General features: G+C 41.3%; 1 protein-coding gene across 4 annotated transcripts in view; it reads left to right on the forward strand.

The window, feature by feature from the left end:
* Positions 1–2,207: 2,207 nt before the first annotated feature.
* The window catches only part of MFSD6 (major facilitator superfamily domain containing 6), a 42,906-nt gene continuing 21,775 nt past the window's right edge, over positions 2,208–23,338 (forward strand). For 2 of the 4 annotated variants that reach the window (XM_070731943.1, XM_070731941.1), the window contains exon 1: positions 2,893–3,335. The gene's annotated coding sequence lies outside the window, so the exon portion shown is untranslated. Of the gene's footprint in view, positions 2,232–2,892; positions 3,336–3,868; positions 3,962–23,338 lie in introns of those variants that run through there. The other 2 variants (XM_070731944.1, XM_070731945.1) reach the window with 2 other exon arrangements.

Raw genomic sequence — 23,338 nt, forward strand, 5'->3', positions numbered from 1 at the left:
CAGCAGCAGTGAAAAACAAGTAGATTAAAAGCATAGTTCAGTATGAACACTAAACTTCTAGAATCTAAAATGTTAATATGAAAAAATCCTAAATCCCTGAAATTCTATGATCTTTCACATTGCCACTACAGGAATGTGCTTATATTATTAGAATCAAGTAGGTCCCTTATGTGTTATTTACTCCTGAACATTTTGCCCTTATTTTCCATTATTCATTTTAATTGTATGATTAAGCCTGCCGCATGAATCCGTGACCAGTTAGGTCCCACAGAGTTGGCCTCTATGGGTCCCGTCAACTAGACAAGGTTGCTTGGTGGGACCTAGGAGAATAGCCTTCTCTGTGGGGGGGCCGGCCCTCTGGAATCAGTCCCCCGCCAGATTAGTACTGCCCCCACTCTCCTCGCCTAAAAACTAGTCTAAAAACTCATCTATACGGACAGGCTTGGGGTCATTAGACACTGCCTCCTGGCCAATGAATGTATGGTGGGTTTGTTGACTGAATGGATATGTGTGCATTTTAATTGGTTTTCTGGTTTTTAGATTTAACTCTTAACTTTAATTAATTGGATTTCGATGTACATTGTCTTTTTATTTGTTGTAAGCCCCCGAGTCCTCGGAGACGGGTGGCTATAAATCCGATTAAATAAATAAATAAATAAATAAATAAATAAATAAATAAATAAATAAATAAACAAACAAACAAACAAAGCAAATCACATTCTACTTAAAAATGAAGAATGGGTTAATATTTCAGCTGCTTTGATTCTGTAAATACTGATAGGCCAGATGTTGCAACTTTATATGAAGAATATTTACAGGGAAATACTGTACATGTCTTGAAAAACTCAGGAAGGCAGTAGTAGTAAGAGAATCCCAACAAAATTGTCTGTTGGATTACAGAGAGCTGTAGTCATATAAACCAACTATTTCTAAAAATTATTTGGAAATAATATTTGGAGCTTTTATAAAACCAGAGATAACGCACACAACACAGAATCTGATCATCTCTTTTTTCTTAACATGAAGGGCTAACAAATCAGGGCAAAAAAGGTTATTCTAATTAAATATTTAATTATATTTATACAGATATAATTTTTTATAAAGTTATATAATTTTATATAATTTAATATATTAATTTACTTGTTAAAACACAAATTAATGCTAATATTCCAATAAAATCCATTAATTCCACTCTACTATGGTATTCTATTACAAGTACTGTATCCAAGTTTAATCATCGTACTTTAAAAAATAATTCAATTGCAGCAAAATGTTTTTAAAAATGGCACAAAAGATGGTCCGTGGTCAATTCCCAGTGATTACCTGGACACATCTCTCTTGAGGACAGTATGTTAGAGACTGTCCTGTTCCAAGATGTTTTTGACTCCTGACAGCCTAGAATTCTACCAGATGAAATTCTATAGAATTCCTACCAGGCAGGCCAGTGCAATCAAGAATTCCAATGGGTAACCCAAAATGATGAGGAGAGTGGTCTACTTCAAAAGGCCCTGCATTTGTTAAGTAAATCGCTGCAATTCTTAAATTAGTGAATCTGCTTTCCCCATTGAACTTTGCTCATCAGCAGGTTGCAAAATTGGATACATGACCTAGGTCACTGCAAGCCATAAATGAATCAGTTGCCAAGAGTCTGTTGATCATGTTGGAAGGAATATCCATTTGGGTCAGTTCCAAGCTGGGAGAAAGACACCAGAAACATGAAGGCTGATTTGAAAAATGGTTTAATGATGAAGAAGAACCACGTGGGTTCTGAGTAGATGACCATATGGAGTTAAGAGTCAGGAGTTTTTATACCTTCTTTTGGGCTTTGAACTTGAATTTCCTGTTCCTGTTCAAGAATTCCATTCTATTGACTGTTGTAGGGTCAAAGCTGGCTTTTTAGGTTGTCTGAGCTAAGCTTGGTTGAAATTTGGAGGGTGATGCAACAAAGGGGCTTTGAACAATTCCTGTTGTGGCTGAGCCACAATCCTACCTTTTTTGAATCATGGGTGAGAAGAATATTTGTTTATGAATAGAGCTAGCTCTATGAATAAAGCCATCTCTTAAGTCAAGGACATCTATTAAATAAAGGTGCAGGCTGCTTTCTAAGGGCAGAGTTTCTGCATTTCATCAGGGAAATATAACATCCTGCCTTTTAAATATTTCATTCTTCTAGAAGAGGGATGGGTGCTAACTTAATCACAACAACCATAAGGATGCTACACTACAAGGCGGTAAGGGCAAAAAATGGCCATCAGTCACTTTTTTCAGGGCCGTTTTAACTTTGAACGTTAACTCATGTGGAAGAGTACCTTTATTTCTTGTTAGGCCAACGTGCTTATTAGTGGCGATCTGTTAATATTTCATATAAATTTTATGTTGTAAGCAGCTCTGAGTCTCAGGAGAAGGCCGGCCTAGTAATCAAACTAATAAATAAATATTATATATACTGCTCAACAAAATAAAGGGAACACTCAAATAGCAAATCCTAGATCTGAATGAAATATTCTCATTGAATACTTTGTTCTGTACAAAGTTGAATGTGCATAACAGCATGGGAAATTGGTTGTCAATCAGTGTTGCTTCCTAAGTGGACAGTTTGATTTCACAGAAGTTTGATTTACTTGGAGTTATGTTGTGTTGTTTAGGTGTTCCCTTTATTTTTTGAGTAGTGTGTTTATATGAATACCATATTTATATACCATATTTAAATTTTGAGTGATACCATCTAACTGTAGGCCTGGTAGTAATCAATGATTTTATTTTAATGGTTTATTTTACTTTAAGGGTTTATATTGTTTTACTTGTTGTAGGCCGCCCAGACTCCGCAAGGAATTGGGCGCCTTATAAATTTAATAAATTAAATTAAATTAAAAACGTTGCCCACGCTTTCGTTCCTGCGGCGAACAGCCAAAGCTGTTCCCCATCAAAGCAATCGAGGTTGGAGCGGCGGATTCACTCCGGTGCGACTTTCGGCCAACGGAAAGAAAAGGGAAGCAGAAGGAAGAAGCCGCACCGGGAAGGCGGAGTAAGGGCGCGGCGCTGGGGAAGGAAGGCGGAGCCGCCGGTTGCACCTGGCGGCTGCTGGGTCCTGCCTTCCCTGGAAGCGCCTTGCAGCCGGAGTCCCCCGGGAGGCCGGCCGAGCGTCGCCGCCTTGCACTTTGCGATCCGGGAAGGCGGGCCTCGCACAGAAAAAAGCCCGGGGAGAAGCGCCGGGGCAGCAGCCGGGTGATGGTGCGAGAAGCTGGACAGCTGCCAAGCCGGGCCGGGAGGGCCGCCACCTGCCGTAGCTGCGCCTGCCGCCTCGGAGAAGTAGCCTCGGGCAGCGTTTGATCAAGGTGAGTCTCTTCCCGGGGGAAAACGATCGCGAGGAAAAGAGACGGCGGACGAAAGGGCTCCGGGCAGGCCGGGTTAGGTGGATCGCCGGTGCGGGAAGCGTTTTTTCCTGGGCGCGCTCGGTGGGATGACGACGGTGCCTCCGGTCTATGCAATATTGCAATAGGTGGGAATGTCGGAGCCATGGCGTCAGCAACCGCGAAGCGTTCGCCCTGGACATCCGGTGTGCAAGGAGAGCTGAAAGAGCGGCTCCGACCCCGGGGCTTGATCTTGGGATGAAAAGCGGGAGGAAAGACCGTCGAACTCTTTTTAAAAGATGAGTCCCGGCCCGGGCTTTGGGATTTAAAAGACCCCGGTCGCTTTGAAAAGTCCAATCAACCTGATGGGAGCGCGTTGCAATACGGGTTTGCAAGTGTCCCGGAGGGCTTCGGTTGCAAGCGGGACAGAGTTGCGGGCGGGCCGTTCTTTTATTTCCACATTTATCTGGAATAAATCCCTTGAGTTGGAGGGAGTTAACTCTAGAATCGGATTGGATGACGGTCCCGGAGTCCTTTTCTTCCTCACGAAGCGGGAACGCTGGCACCTCCCCTGCGCTGAGGAAAATATCTCGGGTTTACCAACCCCTGAGGTAGCTACGGCGGACCTGTAATTCGCGCTTTTCTCTTCAAGATCGGTTCAAATGGATCCTTGAAAACAGGAAATCATCGAGCACCGGCTGGGCGTCGGTTGGATCCTCCTCTTCTGTCAGCCGAAGTCCGCCTCCCGTCTGTTTTTTTTTTCCCCTCCCCGCGACATGCCAAAGAGCCGGTATCGCCTGGGCGGTGACTTCCGCAGAGCCTCTGGGACCAGGGGAAAGGGAAATATGGCCAAGCTCCGAGCTGGCCTAGAAGCCGAGGAAGCGAGCAAGCAAACAAGCCAGTCGCGAACCGGCTCCGCAGCGTCTTCGAAGGAAGCACCGCATCCTTTTCCTGACGCTGGCGCGCCTGCTGTTGTTTATGCTCTAGGGCCCAACCTTGGCAACTTGAAGATATTTGGACTTCAACTCCCAGAATTCCCCAGCCAGCAAATGCTGGCTGGGGAATTCTGGGAGTTGAGGTCCAGATATCTTCAAGTTGCCAAGGTTGGGAAACACTACTCTAGGCTTTGGGTGTTTCCATTTTTAAATTCTGTCTACATATCTATCATCTAGCTATCTATCTATAGGGTGTGTGTAGAAGTAGTCCTTGATTTAGGAGCACAACTGAGCCCAACATTTCTGTTGCTGAGACAGTTGTTAAATGAGTGTTGCCACATCTTACGACCTGTCTTGCCACACTGAAGTGGATTTCTGCAGTTAAGTTTAGTAATATGGTTGTAAACGTGAATCTGGCTTCCCCATTGAATTTGCTTGTAAAAGTGATCACATTGCAACCATAATAAATTCATGCCAATTGCCAAGCATATGAGTTTTGATTACCTGATCATGGGAATGATACAGTGGTCGTCGGTGTAAAAAATGGTAATGTCCCTTTTTTCAGTGCCATTGTCACTTCAAATGGTCACCAGATGAATGGTTGCAAGTAAGGGACTACCTATGCATGGATTAGTAATACATATTTATATTTTTATAAATAACACAATGTGGTGAACATACCTAACACTCCCTCCTCTTATTTCCCCCCAACAATGATCTTTTGAGGTGAGCCTAGAATAATTGACTGGTCCAAAGCCACACCTGGCTTTCATGGATAAGGCGGACTAAAATTCACTTTCCTCTGTTTCTAGGCCAACACCTTAACCACTAGATCAATTCATGAGCTTGCTTGTGGCTGGGCATACAATTCCTGCTTTTATTTTGCAAGTTAGTGCCAAATTCAGTATGTCCATGGTCACTAAGTTCAAATCAGGACATGGATTTTATTGTAATCATTCAAATGACTTTAACTCTTAACAATAGGTTAGAATTGCCCAAAGTTAGGAAGATGAATGATTTCCCTGTTAGAAATTACGGGCCTTTCCTCCTCTGCACCTTCTTTCATGAACCCTCCCCCCTTTCCCAGTTGCCTTCATCTCATCCCTATTCTGTAACAGAGCACTTTAAGTAGTCTTTAATTATCAGTCTCTCTCATTCTCTTTCCCCTCCCCTGCTAAGGCGGAATTTGAGTTGCTTCTTAAGTTTACTATAGTTGTGGGATGACACTAAACTTGTGATCAGAAAGAGCCTTCTGTAATTTGTTACAAATTCATTTAAAGGTCCTTTCACCCATGAAGTTAGCACTACTCCAGAATAGCACTAATCTTTTCTCTAAATCCAATGTTTTGAAGTGCTTTCTACCTATAATTGACAAACTACACTGATATGAAATTTGCTGGCCCATGGTTGATCTTTCAACTGCTTATTTCTGTATTTTAGTGCGACACAATCATTATGTAGGTACCACAAGGCCTCTGTTACTGTTATAATGATGGATGAGTGACTGGAGGTCATAAAGGCCTTTTCCCATTTGCAGTCAATTATAGCACAATCATGGCCTGTCTACAACTGTTTCCACATCCAGGGCCGCCATCAGGAATTTTGGGGCCCCATACAGCCTAAGTGTCTGGGCCCCCCCGGCCATTTTAAAACTACTGCCCCCCAAATCCGGTGCCATGCCCACCATGGCCACACACCCTGGGCAAGCCCTCCCCCGGCCCTCTGAGGTCAAACACAGCCCTGATGTGGCCCTCAATGAAATTGAGTTTGACACCCCTGGCCTAGAGGCTAAATCCTATGAACAAGGGCTAAGAGAATGAGTATGTTTAGCTCAATAAATAGAAAACTGAGGGGGGAATATAATAGTAGTTTCCCAATCCTTAAAGGGCTGCCACAGAGCAGATGGCATCTATTTATTCTCCATGCCACCTGAAGGTAGTACAAGAAGCAATGGGCGGAACCTCACCAAGAAGAAATGCAATCTGGAAATAAAGAAAAACTTGGGACTGGGCGACATAGAAATAAAAAATAAATAAATAAATAAATCCCTTCTTTTTTATTAAAGAAATTAATAGAAACATAGAAACATAGAAGACTGATGGCAGAAAAAGACCTCATGTTCCATCTAGTCTGCCCTTATACTATTTCCTGTATTTTATCTTAGGATGGATATATGTTTATCCCAGGCATGTTTAAATTCAGATACTGTGGATTTACCAACCACGTCTGCTGGAAGTTTGTTCCAAGCATCTACTACTCTTTCAGTGAAATAATGTTTTCTCAGGTTGCTTTTGATCTTTCCCCCAACTAACTTCAGATTGTGTCCCCTTGTCCTTGCGTTCACTTTCCTATTAAAAACACTTCTCTCCTGGACCTTATTTAACCCTTTAACATATTTAAATGTTTCGATAATGTCCTCCCTTTTCCTTCTGTCCTCCAGACTATACAGATTGAGTTCATGAAGTCTTTCCTGATACGTTTTATGCTTAAGACCTTCCACCATTCTTGTAGCCCGTCTTTGGACCCGTTCAATTTTGTCAATAATAATTTTAAAAAACCAAAATCCATTACTATTAAAACTAAAACAACCAGCAAAACTATTAATAAAAACAGGTGAGGGCTGGGTTTTTTTCTCTGTTATTATTTAAGTACTTTTACCATATGCTTTAAATCAAGAATCACTTCTCTCTCTGTTTCTCTCTTTTTTCTGTCATTCTCTGCCTCAATCATTTTCTCATTTCTCTTTTTCTCCCCTTTTTTCTATCATATCTCTCTCGCTTCCTTCCACTCTTCTCTCTCTCTCTCTTTCTTCCTCTCTTTCACTCTCTTCCTTCCTCTCTCATCTCTTTCTTTCTTTCTCTTTCTCTCACTCCCTTCCTCTCTCATCTCTTTCTTTCTTTCTTTCTTTCTCTATCTTGCTTTCTTACTCTCTCTTACTCTCTTCCTTCCTCTCTCATCTCTTTCTTTCTTTCTCTCTCTCTTTTTCTCTGTCTTGCTTCCTTCCTCTCTCTCACTCTCTTCCTTCCTCTCTCATTTCTCTCTCTCTCATTTCTCTCTCTCTCTCTCTTTATCTTGCTTTCTTCCCCTCTCTCTCTTTCTTTCTCTCTCTTTCTCTATCTTGCCTTCTTCCTCTCTCACTCTCTTCCTTCCTCTCTCATCTCTCTCTCTTTCTTTCTCTCTCTCTTTCTCTATCTTGCTTTCTTCCTCTCTCTCACTCTTCCTCTCTGATCTCTCTCTTTTCTTTCTCTCTCTTTCTCTATCTCTCCCCCTCTTTCTCTCTCTCTCTCTTTTTCTCACTTTCCCTCTCTTGTTTTCTTTCTCTCTCTCTTTTGCTTTCTCTCTCACACTCTTTCTCTCTCTCATTCTCTTTCTCTTGCTATCTCTTTCTCTCCCCCTATTTCTCTCTCTCTCACTTTCTCTCTATCTTGTTCTGTCGTGGCTCTCACTCTCTCTCGTTCTCCGGAGGCTGGCAAAAGTAATTTTCAATTACTTTCAATTGTAATTTTCAATTACAATCAACCTATCTCTCCTTCCTTCCTTTCCCCCTCCCTCTTTTCCTTTCCTTCCTTCCCTTCCCCTTTCTCCTTCTTTCCCTTCTTCCTTCATTCCAACCAACCTATCTCTTCTTCCTGTTTCCTTCCCCTCCGTCTTTCCCTTCCTTCCCTCCCTATTTTTCCTCCCTTCCCTTCTGTGTCCTCCTGGCCCTCTCTTCCCCTCCCCTCTCTTTCCCCGACGAGGGCAGCCCGTAGAGTCACACCCATCCCGGGCCGAGTTACAAGAGCCGCAGCCGGGCGGGGAGCGCCCCACTCGCTTCGTTCCCGCCGCAGGGCTCGGTCGGGAGCCCGCTGGTCAGGGCTCGGTCGCCGCCACCAGGAATCCAGGAAACCGGGGTCAGGGGACGCGCCTGGAATGTCGGGCGCGTGGGCTGACGCGCGCTCTCTCCACCCCCCTGCTGCCCGGAAAATTCAAAGTAAGAAAAACCGCTCTTACTTTGAATGCTCCGGGCAGGCTAGCAGGGAGATGGAGAGAGTGCGGTGGCCCCCGCTGTGAGAATGCCCGCAGGGAAGAGAGGCGGAGCGGACGGGCGGGCGAGGGCAGCGGCGAGTAGCCACGGGGGCGCGAGGGAGCTAGAGGCGTGGGGGAGGCGGCAGGCGGGGGCGGCCGCGGCTTCATGCGCGCGGCCCGCCCTTGGAAAAGGATGCACGGGGGGCCTTTTGGGGGACGCTGGCGCACGCTTGCGAAGCCTACAACTTGCGCTTGTGTTAAATTTTGTTTCTTTCCTAAGCAGCCTTCTGTATAAAAAAATCCATTTAGGAACGACTCGTTCCCAAATGGATTTTTTTACACAGAAGGCTGCTTAGGAAAGAAACAAAATTTAACACAAGCGCAAGTTGCAACCGCCACCCCGAAGGGGCTCCTACCTTCGCCGCACGCTCTGGGACTGGAGGACCGCGCTGCCTAAGGCTCCATCGGGGCTTCTTCGAGTCCTGCCTCGCGAGGGCCATAGGGCCCGCCTTTTTCATTGGTGAGACAGGCAGCCGGCAAGAGAGGGCCGGTACTGCGCATGTGCGACAGCGGGCAAAACCGGGGGCCCCTCATGGCCGGGCCCGGTACATCACTACCAGTAATACCCCCCTATCGGCGGCCCTGTCCACATCCTCATGATGTTACTGCTTTGTGATGTTGCTTTTATCTTGGCCCCAGCCTAAGCGGGAGGCAGGTACAAGCATGCCTTAGCTATATCCACTATTAAAAAAATACTTTCCCTTTACTCAGCACAGGCCAGAGATAGGTTAGGTTAGGTTTATTGGATTTATATGCCGCCCCTCTCCGCAAACTCGGGGCGGCTCACAACAATAATAAAAAACAGTACAGTACATAATACCAAATCCAATGCCCACCCATCTAGTTACAATTTAAATTAATAATCTCATAAAAACAGTATATATAAAAAACAGGCACACAGTCAATCAATCAACAAAACAACATGGGCAAGGGGGAGGTGTTTTAGTTCCCCCATGCCTGACGGCAAAGGTGGGTCTTAAGGAGTCTACGAAAGGCAGGGAGGGTGGGGGCAATCCTAATCTCAGTGGGGAGCTGGTTCCAGAGGGTCGGGGCCCCCACAGAGAAGGCTCTTCCCCTGGGTCCCGCCAGACAACATTGTTTAGTCTATGGGACCCGGAGAAGGCCAACTCTGTGGGACCTAACCGGTCGCTGGGATTCATGTGGCAGGAGGCGGTCCCGAAGATATTCTGGTCCGGTGCCATGAAGGGCTTTATAGGTCATAACCAACACTTTGAATTGTGACCGGAAACTGATCGGCAGCCAATACAGACTGCGGAGTGTTGGAGTGATATGGGCTTTAATTTATATAAAATCTGTTTAGCATTTTTACCCATGATTTTGAAGGTAAGTCAGGTAATTAGTCATGATGGAAAGAGGGGGTAGAGCTAGAGTAGGAATTTGCAGTGCTGAAAGCAAATAGCACAGTTGTATAATGTTCTTCCAACCTAAGCTGGGATAGAATGCGCTAATTCAGTTATGGCAAGGATCAGTTTCATGGTGTTGACTCTTGAATTGCTTATATTTGTTGTTAGAACTATCTCTTTTGAGAAGATGACAACACTGTCCAAATACTAGGTAGCATTTTCATTTTTCCTGAATAAATAAAAAAGTTGGGTTAAAAGAGAAACTTTTATCTCAGATACTCTGTTTGAGCAGAAATGGAGAACAAGAAAGCTTTAAAGCTAAACTCCCCGTAAACAATAATTGGATGTCAGCCTTATTCATGCTGTGATTGATGGCGATATACAACCTCAAATATTCGAGGATTGGATTGCAGTTTTCATTGAGTTTCATTGATGGTTTACTGGCACCAGGATTTTGGACAGGCATCTTTTTCCAGCAATATCTAGAGATACTAATGAAATCCTAAAGCATGTACAGTGGTACCTCTACTTATGAACTTAACTCGTTCCGTGACCAGGTTCTTAAGTAGAAAAGTTTGTAAGAAGAAGCAATTTTTCCCCATAGGAAAAATAGGTAAAGCAAATAATGCATGCAATTGGGGAAACCACAGGGAGGGTGGAGGCTCTGTTTCCTCCCAGGAGATTCCTAGAGAGGCCCCATGGAGGCTGCTCTCTGCCTTTTCCAGCCCTGTTTCCTCCCAGGAGATTCCTAGAGAGGCCCCATAGAGGCTTCTCCCCACATTTTTCAGCCCTGTTTCCTCCCAGGAGATTCCTAGAGAAGCCCCACGGAGGCTTCTCGCTGCCCTTTCTGTTTACAGTTTTGGAGGCTCGGGTTTGTAAGTAGAAAATGATTCTTGAGAAGAGGCAAAAAAATATTGTACACCCAGTTCTTATCTAAAAAAGTTTGTAAGTAGAGGCGTTCTTAGGTAGAGGTAAAACTGTACCTTATGAATGAGTTATGGCCCTTCAAGCTACTTCTTTCTCTAGATTAATTTTTTAAAACCCCCAGCATTCACTGTTTTAATCTTCCAATGTAATTTCCTTTAGCTTCCAGTCAAGCAGTGGCCTTCATCTTTATATTTCTTAAGGCTACTTCTCTCTAGACTAATAAAACACATTCACTGTTTCAATGTCCCAGTGTAATTTCCTTTAGCTTCTGGTCAAGAAGTAGGTATCCATCCTGCATTAAAGCAGTGCTTCCCAAATATTTTCTTTCAATACCCAAACACACTTGTCAGAAAGTCCCTTTTACATTTGAAATCAGTTTATGTGTCTTTGTTGTGATTGGCTAAGGACACATGAACTCATTACCCAAAAAAACCCACCCACCCAATTAATGTGAATCACTACATTAAAGGGTAACAAACAAGAACCATCATTTTCCTTATAAAAAACCAGAAAACAGGGCCTAGGGGTGTTGCATAACCAGAATGTCTCCCTATATCAGTGTATGCTCAAACTGAAATTGAAATCTAGAGATGGCTTTAATTGTGCAGAATTGAGAATGCTCTTTTAGCTATTGCCATAGCTATGATAATGATTGGTTTTCCCAAAGCTAATAGCAGTAGCACTTAGTGCTTTACAGCTCTTTCTGAGTGGTTTACAATGTCAATATTGCCCCCAACAATCTGGATTTCATTTTACCAACCTCTGAAGGTTGAGTCAACCTTGAACCAGTCAGAACTGAACTGCTGGCAGTTGGCAGAATTGGTCTGCAAGACTACTTTCTAATGTCTGCACCACCATAGCTTTCTAATCTATAGGCTTGAAAGAATCGGATAGTATACAAACACAGAATGGTTCTTTTGTCACACTAGTCCACAAATTAAGCAACTGCTATATACCTTAATGTGCTGCACAGACCCAACATTGAATTCTAGTTTAGCTTTATGCAAATATGGGAAATTGGGTTAGCTATAGCTAAAACATATTTACAGAAAGAACCTGTGGGACAGTGATGGCAAACCTTTTTTGGTTTGCATGCCAAAAGGGTGTGTGTGTGCGTGCTAGCACATGCGCATGTGCCCACACCCATTCCCCCCCATGCATACATACCCCCTGCGTTGCCCCTTGCGCATGTGCACAACCACCACCACCACCACACAGGCGTACAGGCCTCACTGAAACCTGGGACCATGGAAAAATGGGCAAGCGGGCAAATCGGAAGTTCAGAAAAACAGACTTCCAGTTTGCCCATTGTGCTGTTTGTCGCACTCTGGAGGTTTTAGAGAAGTTTCCTGAAGTCCCGGAATGTGAAAAACAGCCTAAAGGGCAAACCGGAAGTCCGTTTTTCTGAACTTCTGGTTTGCCTGTTGGGCTGTTTTTTGCACTCCAGGGCTTCAGGGAAAGGTTCCCTGAAGCCTCCGGATGATGAAACAGCCTTCCCCAAGGGTGAAAATCAGCTGCCCAGTGCGCATATGCGCACTGGAGTTGACATAGGGCAACACCCTGCATGCCCTCCAATATGTCTCTTTGTGCCATCTGTGGCACACATGCCACAGGTTCACCATTACTGCTCTAGGGCAATCCATTTGACTTACTGATTTTATTGTGGTAAAGATGAGAAGAAATACTAGTGATGTTTCCCCCCAGCCATATATTCAAGTTTCATGTTGAGTAGTATGTTGTTGAAAGCTATTTCCTAGCAACAGAGAAGTTACTTATACTTAATATAATTTTTACAGATGAACTGCTGTCATTCTCTGCTCACAAGGGACTTTTTCCATCTATCCTATACTTGTATGAACATAAATATAGGATCAGGATCTTAATGGTAACACAGTTTAAATGACATCAGTCCAGTGATTCATCTTAATTGTAGTTGTTGAAACAAATTATCTTTCAGAGCTACTGTAGTTTGTTTCCCCAAATTATCAATCCGATGAACAAGAGACTGTTAGATTCTGGAGAGCAAGCGTTCTTAATATCAAAACAGAATGACAGCTTTCAAACTGCCTACTATGTGTCTAAGTCTTCATTGTTCTGTAATAAACAATAGTCGGGTCTGTCTACTGCAGTAAGCTGGGATCTGTTTAACTATATCAATTGAACAAGCTAAACTGCACAGTGAAAATTCACCCAAAGTGCTAAGATGCAGACATATGAGTTAGTACATTGTGTGAATGAATCCATTGTTTTAGTGTTAAGGTTAAATTAGGTGAGAAAGAGTTCAGATAACTTACCTATTCCATTATTTTATTTAATTGCAAACCTTTAATTAAAAAGTTATTGAGAACAAGAATATGCAATTAACTGAATGTCTGACCTAAAGGAAATGATGAGAAACTTGTAATAAGCTTTTTGTAAAACTCCTGTTTGGGATAATGAAGAAACATAGAATTTGAAAGGGTTGGTCAAAAATGACAGTTGAAATATGCCTTTTGGTGCACTTAATGTCTGCTCCAGGATGTGGTTTACAATTAAATAGGGCTGTGTGCACTTTAAGAAGATTTGGAAGAAATGGTTTGTATTTGACCAAGTGCCAATTCTTTCTGCTCTTTGATGAGAGACAAGACTGCTGTAATAAGCAGAATAAGTACTATGCTTCTGTGAGGTTTCAGTATTTCTTCAAGCCATTTTCCAAGTATGTTCAATTCTGTTTATAAGTGCTCTTTATTATGAATAGTAGAAGTGTTTCCCTTCTCCTTCCTAATACTGAAACATGGGGTTACATAGGTTATTATATGATGACAGCTTGTGCTCATCCTTACCTACCCAGTGCCCTTAATGTCTGATGCCTTTTAGTGTAGCTGAATGTATCTGAAGGCTGCCATGCTTCTAAATTGTAATTTAGATTCTAGGGACAAATGCTGCAAGCTTTAAGATAATATATAATGCTCTTTTATTAAAGTGCAACCATGAGAAGGAAATGGATCCATTACCATTTTTAAAATAATTACCTTATTTTTCAGAATATTAAGATGCACCTTTTTACACCCCCCCCCCCAAAAGAGGGTGAAAAATTGGGTGCGTCTTATACATCAAATGTAGACCCACCCATCCATCCCCACCCTTTAGCCTCTGCCTCCCAGCAATTTACCTCCTTGCAGCAAACAGGGAAGAGCCTGTTAAGCCAAGCACCTCATTATCAGCTCAGCTGACTGAGGCTATAAGGCAAGCCAAGTGCTAAAATGAAAGTGAAACTAAGGTGCAGCTTTAGTTGCAAGGAGAGACAGTTGTGCTGATCAGTTGCTGAATCTGGAGGTAAGTTTTTTAAAGATTGTACAAGGAGGTAAGTTTTTTAAAGATTGCATTATTATTATTATTATTATTATTATTATTATTATTATTATTATTATTATTATTATTACTATTATAGACAATTTAACAAAATGAAAAAGCTTTTTAAGATAAATGCTTGATCTGAAGAGACCTATTGCTAATGCATCTTCTTTTAAATAGTAGAGAATAATGTATACTTCCAGAAAGCAACATCAGTTTTAAAGATCTGTAAAAGTATAATCTAAAATGTAACAGTGTCCTGTTTTAGTATTAGGATAAGGCAGTTGAGTTAAACTCTGACTTAGTCATGTTTGGAGTAGATTTATTTAAATAATTGGGAGGAGTTAGTGTGATTACATTTAAGAAAACTTTCTGCCATTAATATACTGTCATAAAGTATATTTCTCCAATTCTTTGCTATTTCTATGGGTCAGGCACACATACACAGAATTACACAGCAAACAGTGTAAACCTTCTGTGCTGTTTGCTGTTTGGCAAATTGCTGAGGGGCAGAGGCCTATTTCCCTTGTTTTCCACCCCTAAAACTAAGGTGCGTCTCCGAAAAATATGATCGTGATCTGATTCATATACTGTACTGTATTATACTAAATCAGGATTCTGCACATGATATTTTGACCAACTTATAGAAGTCTGGTTCATGTGTAACATAAAGCTGTTATAGATTTGTCCATATATATCTGTTAGAAGAAATCAGGCCATGTGATGATTGATTACTGTAAACAATTATAGCTTTGAGTAACAGGAAGCCATGAACTTAAAGCAACCTGTATATCAACAAGGCAATTCAGTACTTTGAATTGGCTTTTATTCCTGGTTTATTTACTTATTTTATAACATCTTCAGTGGGACTAAAACTTACACATTTAAAATCTGCCATTAAGTCAGTCTAAGAGCAACATTTGTGTTCGTTTTGTAAGATCTAGCTGTGTCCTAAGGTAGAAGTTGGCATTTTTATCTTGATTTTTCTTAGAGTGCTTCCTTAAAATGAAGATAAATAACGTCCAGTGGGGAGTCTACAGAAATACCTAAGAATATCTGTAACTCAGGCTAAGATTGAACTATGGAGCTCTTTGTGCTTGATTGTTCGAATGCAAAGATTTCATTTGCATGCTCATCTTGAGTAACATCAGCATGTTTGCATCTAGTAATAAAATGATTGCAAGCAAATATCCAAGCTTAGAGAATACAAAAAACGCAGCATCTTATATTAGTTGGTTCTTGTGCTGTGTGTTCCTATAGAGAACAATACAGTTTCAAATGAGAGTTACTATTTTGGAAGAGGTATTGTGTTTTGAAGCCAGAGGGAATGGTTCTTCAAAGACAGGCCTCTTTTATAAATCCTCTCTAAAAACAAGGCAGCCTATCTCTTTGCATGTATTTACATCCATTTTTCAAATATACACTATTTTTAAAAAAAATTCTGCAAGTTACATCAGCTAATTAAACTTAAATTTAAAACTTGCAGATGAATTGTTTAAAACAAGTAACAGTTATAGCTTCTTGTCTGAGTGCACATGTGTGAAAATTCCTATCTTGGATAATTTAACCCTGTGGAGCAGCTGTAGTTGTAATCTTATTGCATGTATTTACATCCATTTTTCAAATATACACTATTTTTTTAAAAAATTCTGCAAGTTACATCAGCTAATTAAACTTAAATTTAAAACTTGCAGATGAATTGTTTAAAACAAGTAACAGTTATAGCTTCTTGTCTGAGTGCACATGTGTGAAAATTCCTATCTTGGATAATTTAACTCTGTGGAGCAGCTGTGGTTGTAATCTTATCTCAATTTTTATGGCAATAAACTTTAGGTTACAACATGGGAGTATATTTTCACAATGTGCATAAAAGTGCTCATCATAATTAAGCAATATATTGTTACTGAGATTAACATTGGGCTTTACCCTTTTTTGTAACACACTGTCAAAGGTAATAATTGTTTTTTCCTACAAAGTCTAACCAAAATACCTTTTCATCCTTCAGTAAGGATCCCATGGTTAAGGAAGGGTTACATCTCAAAAAGGGTGTGTGCATATTCCAGATTCAATACCCTTTCATTTGTAGATGTCTTTCTGAAAATTTGATGAAAATACAGAGATAAATGGATTAATAATTTGATTTAAGACAGTATAAGGCTAGCTTCTTATATTACTTTATGTTTTGGCAAAATAAATTGTTTTATTTTCTTCCCTGCCCAGTATTTTGTATCTCCCATAGCAATCTTCATATCTAAATAGTTGATATTTGATGTGTTCATTTGAATATATTTTATTCCAGCTTGCAAATCAGTGTTTTAAATGGTTAACCTCACTTCCTACACTGTATACCGGTAGCTATAATAGCCAGTATGTAAAATAATATTTAAAACATTACTAATCCCTGTGGTCTGGTTTTAATTTTCTATTTAATTCTTCTAATTTTAATTTTTAAAATTAAAATTGTATAGGTTGTTTTAAACTATTTATCATATTATAAGCTGCCCACATTTGCTTTATTAATAAGACAGGCAGCATAAAAATTTAATAATGCAGCAAGGATTAATAACATGTTTGGACAAATGAAAATAAGTATAACCGTATGTAAGTTTAAGATCCTAATAAACATGTAATGCTTAAGGAAGGAAATTGTTGTGAATTCAGACTATGGGACAGGTTATGTAAGTTGTTTCAGGTTCTCTTTTTAAATACAAGGCTCAGTAAATTATATTTGAGCAGCTATGCTCTTTTTTTAAAGTAATGTTTATTTTGACAGCTATGTGGATGCATGTTGAAAATTATTTTTGAAAAAAAAGTAGCTGACTTATCATAATCAAAGGAAAATAAGCAAGAAGATAACCCTTAGTTTCTTGTGTGCAGTTAAAGGTGAGAAAAGAACATACCACTTCTCAGGCATAAATAATGCTCATCTTGTTGTTGTGGCTAAAGAGACTGGCTGAATTTTTCAGATCCCTTCAGACTATTTCAACTACTGTAGTTACAACCAAAACAGTCTAAAACAGTTTGGGAGAATGATATATTAGAACAAAAATTCTTTAGGACACCATAACCTGCCATCAACGTGAGGGTCCATCCTGAAATCTCTTACAGTACAGTATATCATTGACAGAGGCAGATGAGGCGACCTGGTGAATTGTGAGGTAACAACAGGACCAAAAGGATGTCTAGTTGATGGCAAATCACTAATTTCAGTCAATGGAGGCCTGGAGGAGGCAGAGTTAAGGCAAATTTTCCCAAATCATTTAAAATGTGAATTGTTGTATGTTGCTAGAAAGGTTTGCAGAACTGAGGTAAATTAACAGCAAGATTTTTATAATGTAAATCATATTTTCCAGAGATTAAAAAATGTAATGCATGTATATAATGTGTATGTACATACATATGTATGTATGTGTGGCCTTTTTAAATGTTTATAGTTAATGAGGAAGCCGGCCAGCATGTGAGCTTCTTTGAATACTTTTCATTGGAGTAAACAAATGTGATTTCCTTGCAAGTCCTTAGAGGCACTCTATATATCACTTGGCCTTGTAAGGTGAATAACTGCCATTATGCATTTGCAAATGGCGCTAGTCCCTTTCCTCATTCAAGAGCAAATATATCCCTTTCTATTGCTACTGTTTTCAGTGTTTCCTCTAATTTTTTTGGGGGGTGGGCGGAAAAGTATAGTGTCTGAGCGGCAGTCCCTTTGGGACTGGGCGGCACAGAAATAATAAATAAACAAACAAACAAACAAACAAACAAACAAATAAATAAAAAACCCACCCTGTTTTGCCTCAGAGAATTTCAAAATAAAATACTGTACTGTGTGTCTCATAATAGGGCAACTCTATCAATATCAAAATGCCACTTAAATAGTTGAGCTACTTTCAAACTAGATTTTGATTTTCTTTCTCTCTTCCTTACTCCCATTCTTTTTCTTTCTCTTTTCCTTCCTCTCTTTTTTCTATCTGTTTCTCTCTCTTCTTCTCTCTCTCCTTCCCTCTCACTCTTTCCCTCTCGGCTTCTGGGCAGGTTTGGAAAACTCTGAGTTGATGATGATTTTTAAGTGAGCGATTGCTCACTGCTCAGCTTAGAGGGAACTATGACTGTTTTCCCTTCCAGAAAACAGCTCCCATGAACTGCTAGCTTTATAGCACAACCTATATGAATGGGTGGGTTTGAGTCAATTGATGTGTAGTTACCTGAGTTACACATGGTGGCAGCTCCAAAAAGCATATGGAGTTGAATCAGTGATGGGTTCTAAATAATTTTGCCACCGGCTCGTGAGCATGTGTGGTGGTTCTGCGCATGCGCCGAAGTGTCCTGGGTGGATAGGCAGAGCCTCCCCCTGCTGGCGCTACCAGTTCCAAGAACTGGTCTGAACCAGGAGCAACCTACCACTGAGTTGAATCACTTGTTGGTACCATATGGACTGTGTTGTTCATAAGTGTAGGGAAAGTCTAGGAAATGTTGGCACCTTGTGGTCTGTATAGTTGCAAGAAAAGCACTTAATACCATTTTTTCTGAACTTACAAAACTAGCTAAGCTGCTGAGTACATGCTGTAGCTAAAGCTGGGGATTTTTGATCTATGGGGTCATTGACGGATGTTCAAACAGTAGATTTGATGAAGGAAACATTCTTTGCCTGAGACGTCAGTGATGATGTGAAAATTTCACTAAGAAAAAAGTGTTTTGTGAACAAGAGCAAGCAAGAAAATGTATAGCTAAGAAACAAATAGGAATGCTGACACACAGGCTTCTAATGGTCTTCAGTGGTACATTATGGCTGTATGAGACCTTAGGCACAATACAAATTTAAGCACCCCAATATTCATTAATTTCCTCTAATAATGTATCACAAATAATATCTAAGCAACAAATGATTATCTACCTTTTAATTGTAGAATTCATTCTTAATAAATTGTTAATATCTTTACAAACAACGGAGTTTATATTAAAATGTATCACAAATAATATCTAACCAATTTACAACAAATGATTATCTTTTAATTGTAGATTCTGTTCTTAATAAATTCTTAATGCCTTTACAAACAATGGAGTTTATATTAAAAAATGTGTCTTCCATGATTACAAAAGATGCAAATCTCAATAAACCTCAGAGAAATAGAATTATATCACTTGACAGGCATTTGGTATGTATGCACATCATTGTTTTGTATTTAAACCTTTTTGAACTCACAAAATGGTATGGTGTGATTTCATATGCAGGTGAGTTTTCTATTAATCATCAAGCCATTAAAAATTCAAATAATTGTGCAACATGGGAGGGGGGACAGAGTTGTCATGTGTACCAAAGGCCCCAAAAGTTGTTTCTGGGAATCCCCACTGATTTGAGAAAAGATATGTGAAATGGGGGAATCAATTTTCTGAAAATGTTATTTTTAGGGCCCTCTTTTGATGCCCTAAGCAAATGCTGTATTTGACTATGGTACAATTCCCTACTGATTGTCTTGCTTCGATGTGTAAGTGTACCAAATATTTTGTGAAGCAAGGACCATGCTGTTTTTCCTGTTTCCTTTTTTTAAAAAATAATTTTGGGAAACATTCTTAAAAGGCGGGGCAAACAACAACAGTTTGCTTTTTGGTATGTTAATGTTTTATGGTGGTGGCTGTCATGAAAATGGACATACCGTATTTTCCGGCGTATAAGACGACTGGGCGTATAAGACGACCCCCTAACTTTTCCAGTTAAAATATAGAATTTGAGATATACTCGCCGTATAAGACTACCCCTCTTCTGTACATCATAGACCTGACTGAGTCTAGGTCTATGATGTACTTGCATTGAGAAAAAAATCATTTCTGAACATGATAACACAATATTTTAATTACTAATGATGAAGATCTTATTGTTAAAATTATGAATGAATTATTTAGAGAGAGAGAGCCAAGTGGGAGCACTCTTCTGTCTATCTCTCCATATGTCTCTGTCTATCTGTCTTGTCTGCCTCTCATATTTCTCCTCACCACAATTAAGTTTATTATTATAACTCATCATAATTTGTCAACACAAAAAGGTGAACCTGGCTATTTTTCTTTCTCCTACCATCTATTCTGCAGGTATCTTTCAGTCTAACATGCAGCATGCTGACACCTATGTGAGAATCTATTATGGAATGAGAATCTGTATGTGATATCATGATATGGCAATCCAAACAGCCCATCCATTTTTTCCTCTTTCCGCACTTTCTGTCTTTATCCTCTTGCAATGTCACTTAAACAGATTTTAACTTGTCGGGTTTAATTAGTGACCCTGCCAATTTTCAGTACTGTGCAGTGTGCTATGATACAGAGCAGGGTGAATAATATGACCTCAGCTTTTAAAGTTATTTTAAAATGTTGCCTAAGAAATATGGAAAGAGGATTCTTTTTGGAGGAAAAGTACATTTTCAATGGTTAAACATAAGAACAAATACAAACAGGCAGAAATAAATGCATCCAGTTTAACATTCAATTTTGCAACCACTAATAATGTTGGTCAAGTAGGTACAAAAATACCTGGGGAAATGATCAAAGTCTGGGAAATGGGTCCCTTGTCAGTTAAAAGGAGTGCTGATTTACCACCTGCTAGAGCAGTGATTTTCAACCTTTTTTGAGCCGCAGCACATTTTTTACATTTACAAAATCCTGGGGCACACCACCAACCAAAATTACACAAATCTAATAAATAAATAAATACATACACACACACACACACACACACACACACACACACACACATAAATAACCCCCTCATATATACAATCCCATGTAACATCCCCTTATAAATACAGTCAATCATCAATCATCCCTCCTCAAATTTATACCACTGTCTCATTTCTGGGTACTTCTCCTGTCTTTCCCCCTTTTCTCTCTCATGTTTCTCATTTCTCTCTCTTCTTCCCTTTTTCCCTCATTCCTTCTCCCTCTCACTTCTCCTCTTTTTCCATCCCTGTCTCTCTCCCCCCCTTACGTGTGTGTGTATACACACTCGAACCATTTCCAAAACCAGTTGAGGGCTGGGTTTTTTTTCTCTTTTATTCTTTTCAAACACAGGTGTGGGCTGGGGGGGGGGTGTTTCTTATTATTTGGGTGCTTTTTACCATATGCTTCAAGAATCACCTCTCTCCCTCTCTCTTGTTCTCTCTTATTTTCTTTCTGAGGCTCCTCCCACGAAGGTTTCCTTCTGAGCAAGCTGGCAGGAGGATGGGAAGCAGCCCCTTTACTGTCAGCCCGGGACCGGACTGTGAGAGGGGTGGGCGTTCCCACACCGCTCGGAGCGGCTAGCGGCCGCATCGCCAGTGCCGTTGCAGCCACCGCTAATGTAAAGGGGCTGCTTCCCGGCGGCAGGAACTGCGGGGGGTAGCCGGCGTAACGAGCCCTTGCCACAGCTATCCGCCGCTTCTTTCTTCTCCGCCTCGCCTCCGCTATTCCCGCCGCCGCCTTTGCTCTCCCCGCCGGGCAAGAGGCAAAGGCGGCGGCGGGAGTAGCGAAGGCAAGGCGGAGAACAAAGAAGCGGCGGATAGCTGTGGCAAGGGCTCATTACGCCGGCTACCCCCCGCAGTTCCTGCCGCCGGGAATGGCGCTCCACCCCAGCAAAGCCGGCGGCGGGAGTGGCGTCGTCCAGCAATAGCAGCGCTTCGATGAAGCCGGCGAGGGAGCTCCGGAATCGGTTGGCGCTCGCCCGACGCCTTGTTTTTTTATTTCCCCCTTTGGTTTCTCTTCACAGGCGGGAGTTCGGGAGGCAAGGGAGCGCTCGAGGAGACAGCGTCTTGCGGCATCGCCTCCCGTTGGGTTTATGACGAAGGGACGCTCAGCAACTTCTTTTTCCTTTCGGCGCCATAGCAACCCGCAGTCCCCGGAGCCGGCGGGTTGAGGCAAAGGGCTGCGTTTCCCTTCCCTCCCTCCCTCCTGCCCCCGTCCTGAATGGAAGCCCCGCTCGGCCAAGCAGCCCGGGATCTCCGCCGCTTGCAAACCGGGCGGGCGGAGCGGACCCGCGCTCACTTTCGGCTCCGGGGACTGCGGATGGCTATGGCGCCGAAAGGAAAAAGAAGTTGCTGAGCGATGCCGCAAGACGCTGTCTCCTCGAGCGCTCCCTTGCCTCCCGAACTCCCGCCTGTGAAGAGAAACCAAAGGGGGAAATAAAAAAACAACGCGCTGCTGTTGCTGCTGTCGCTGCCGCCTGAGGCGGCGGCACTCGAATCTGGCGTGGTGGAAAATCTTTGCCTGCCTCCAGATTTTCCACCACGCCAGATTCGAGTGCCGCCGCCTCAGGCGGCAGCGACAGCAGCAACAGCAGCGCTTTTTCCTTTCGGCGCCATAGCCACCCGCAGTCCCCGGAGCCGAAAGTGAGCGCGGGTCCGCTCCCCCCCCCTCCTCCCGCCCGCGGCTGTGGAATGGGCGCAGTATCCGGCCTATAAGACGACCCCCCACTTTGGAAAAGATTTTCAGGGGTTAAAAAGTCGTCTTATACGCCGGAAAATACGGTACATCTTTTGTTTTTTGTTCTAAATAAATAAAGGGATGCAATCCAGTATTCTGTATTTTTTTAACCTTTGAAGCCTGATCAAAGGAATGGTTGTATTCAAGGGTTTGAATAAGTGTCTTTTACGAACACCCCCCCCCCCAGGTGTCTGTTTCCTCTTCGTCATGAGCAAACAAACTATCTTGTGTATTTTTATCAATCTTCCCTCCAAATTTTACCCCTCCTGAGCCATCATTGATCTAATCTTTCTGTTTAATAGTTTATCTGTATCCATTGAAAACTTTTTTAAAAAATCGTTATTAAATATATACATTAAAATGACACAGAAAAAAGAAAGAACTAGAGAAAGAAAAGGAAAAAACAGAGATAAAAAAAGACATACATATAGACAAATCACATTTAATACAGACATAAAATTTAGGAAAAAAACCGATTGGGTAAGATAGCGCATAAATAATTTAAAGTAATATATATTGTCACTATTTGGAGTTGGTTTAAAGCTCAGATTTTGAGATATTTAACTTTTTTCCAGATGGTTTTAGCCTTGTATGAATATACATATCTATTCAACCTCGAGGACAAATATGTCAACTATCCAGTTGACTTTCGTTGGTGTGTAACCCGGTGTTATGGTTTCTATAATTGATGTATTCTACTCCTCTTACTTGTTCTTCTTGTTACTGTCGTTATTGTTTTTTGTTATCTATATGTCATGTTTATATTTGATTGTAGTGATGAACAGTCAATTATATCCAGATTCTAGGGTTCCAAGTATGTCTTCACTATTTGCCTTGATCGATAGCTTTTGTAATTCACAGTGGAAGTTATTTTCATTTATTTGGTTGTGTTCATGGGAGACAGAATTGTTGCTAGTTTTCTTTG

This window comes from Erythrolamprus reginae, chromosome 1 (assembly GCF_031021105.1).
Source record: "Erythrolamprus reginae isolate rEryReg1 chromosome 1, rEryReg1.hap1, whole genome shotgun sequence".
NCBI lineage: Eukaryota > Metazoa > Chordata > Lepidosauria > Squamata > Dipsadidae > Erythrolamprus > Erythrolamprus reginae.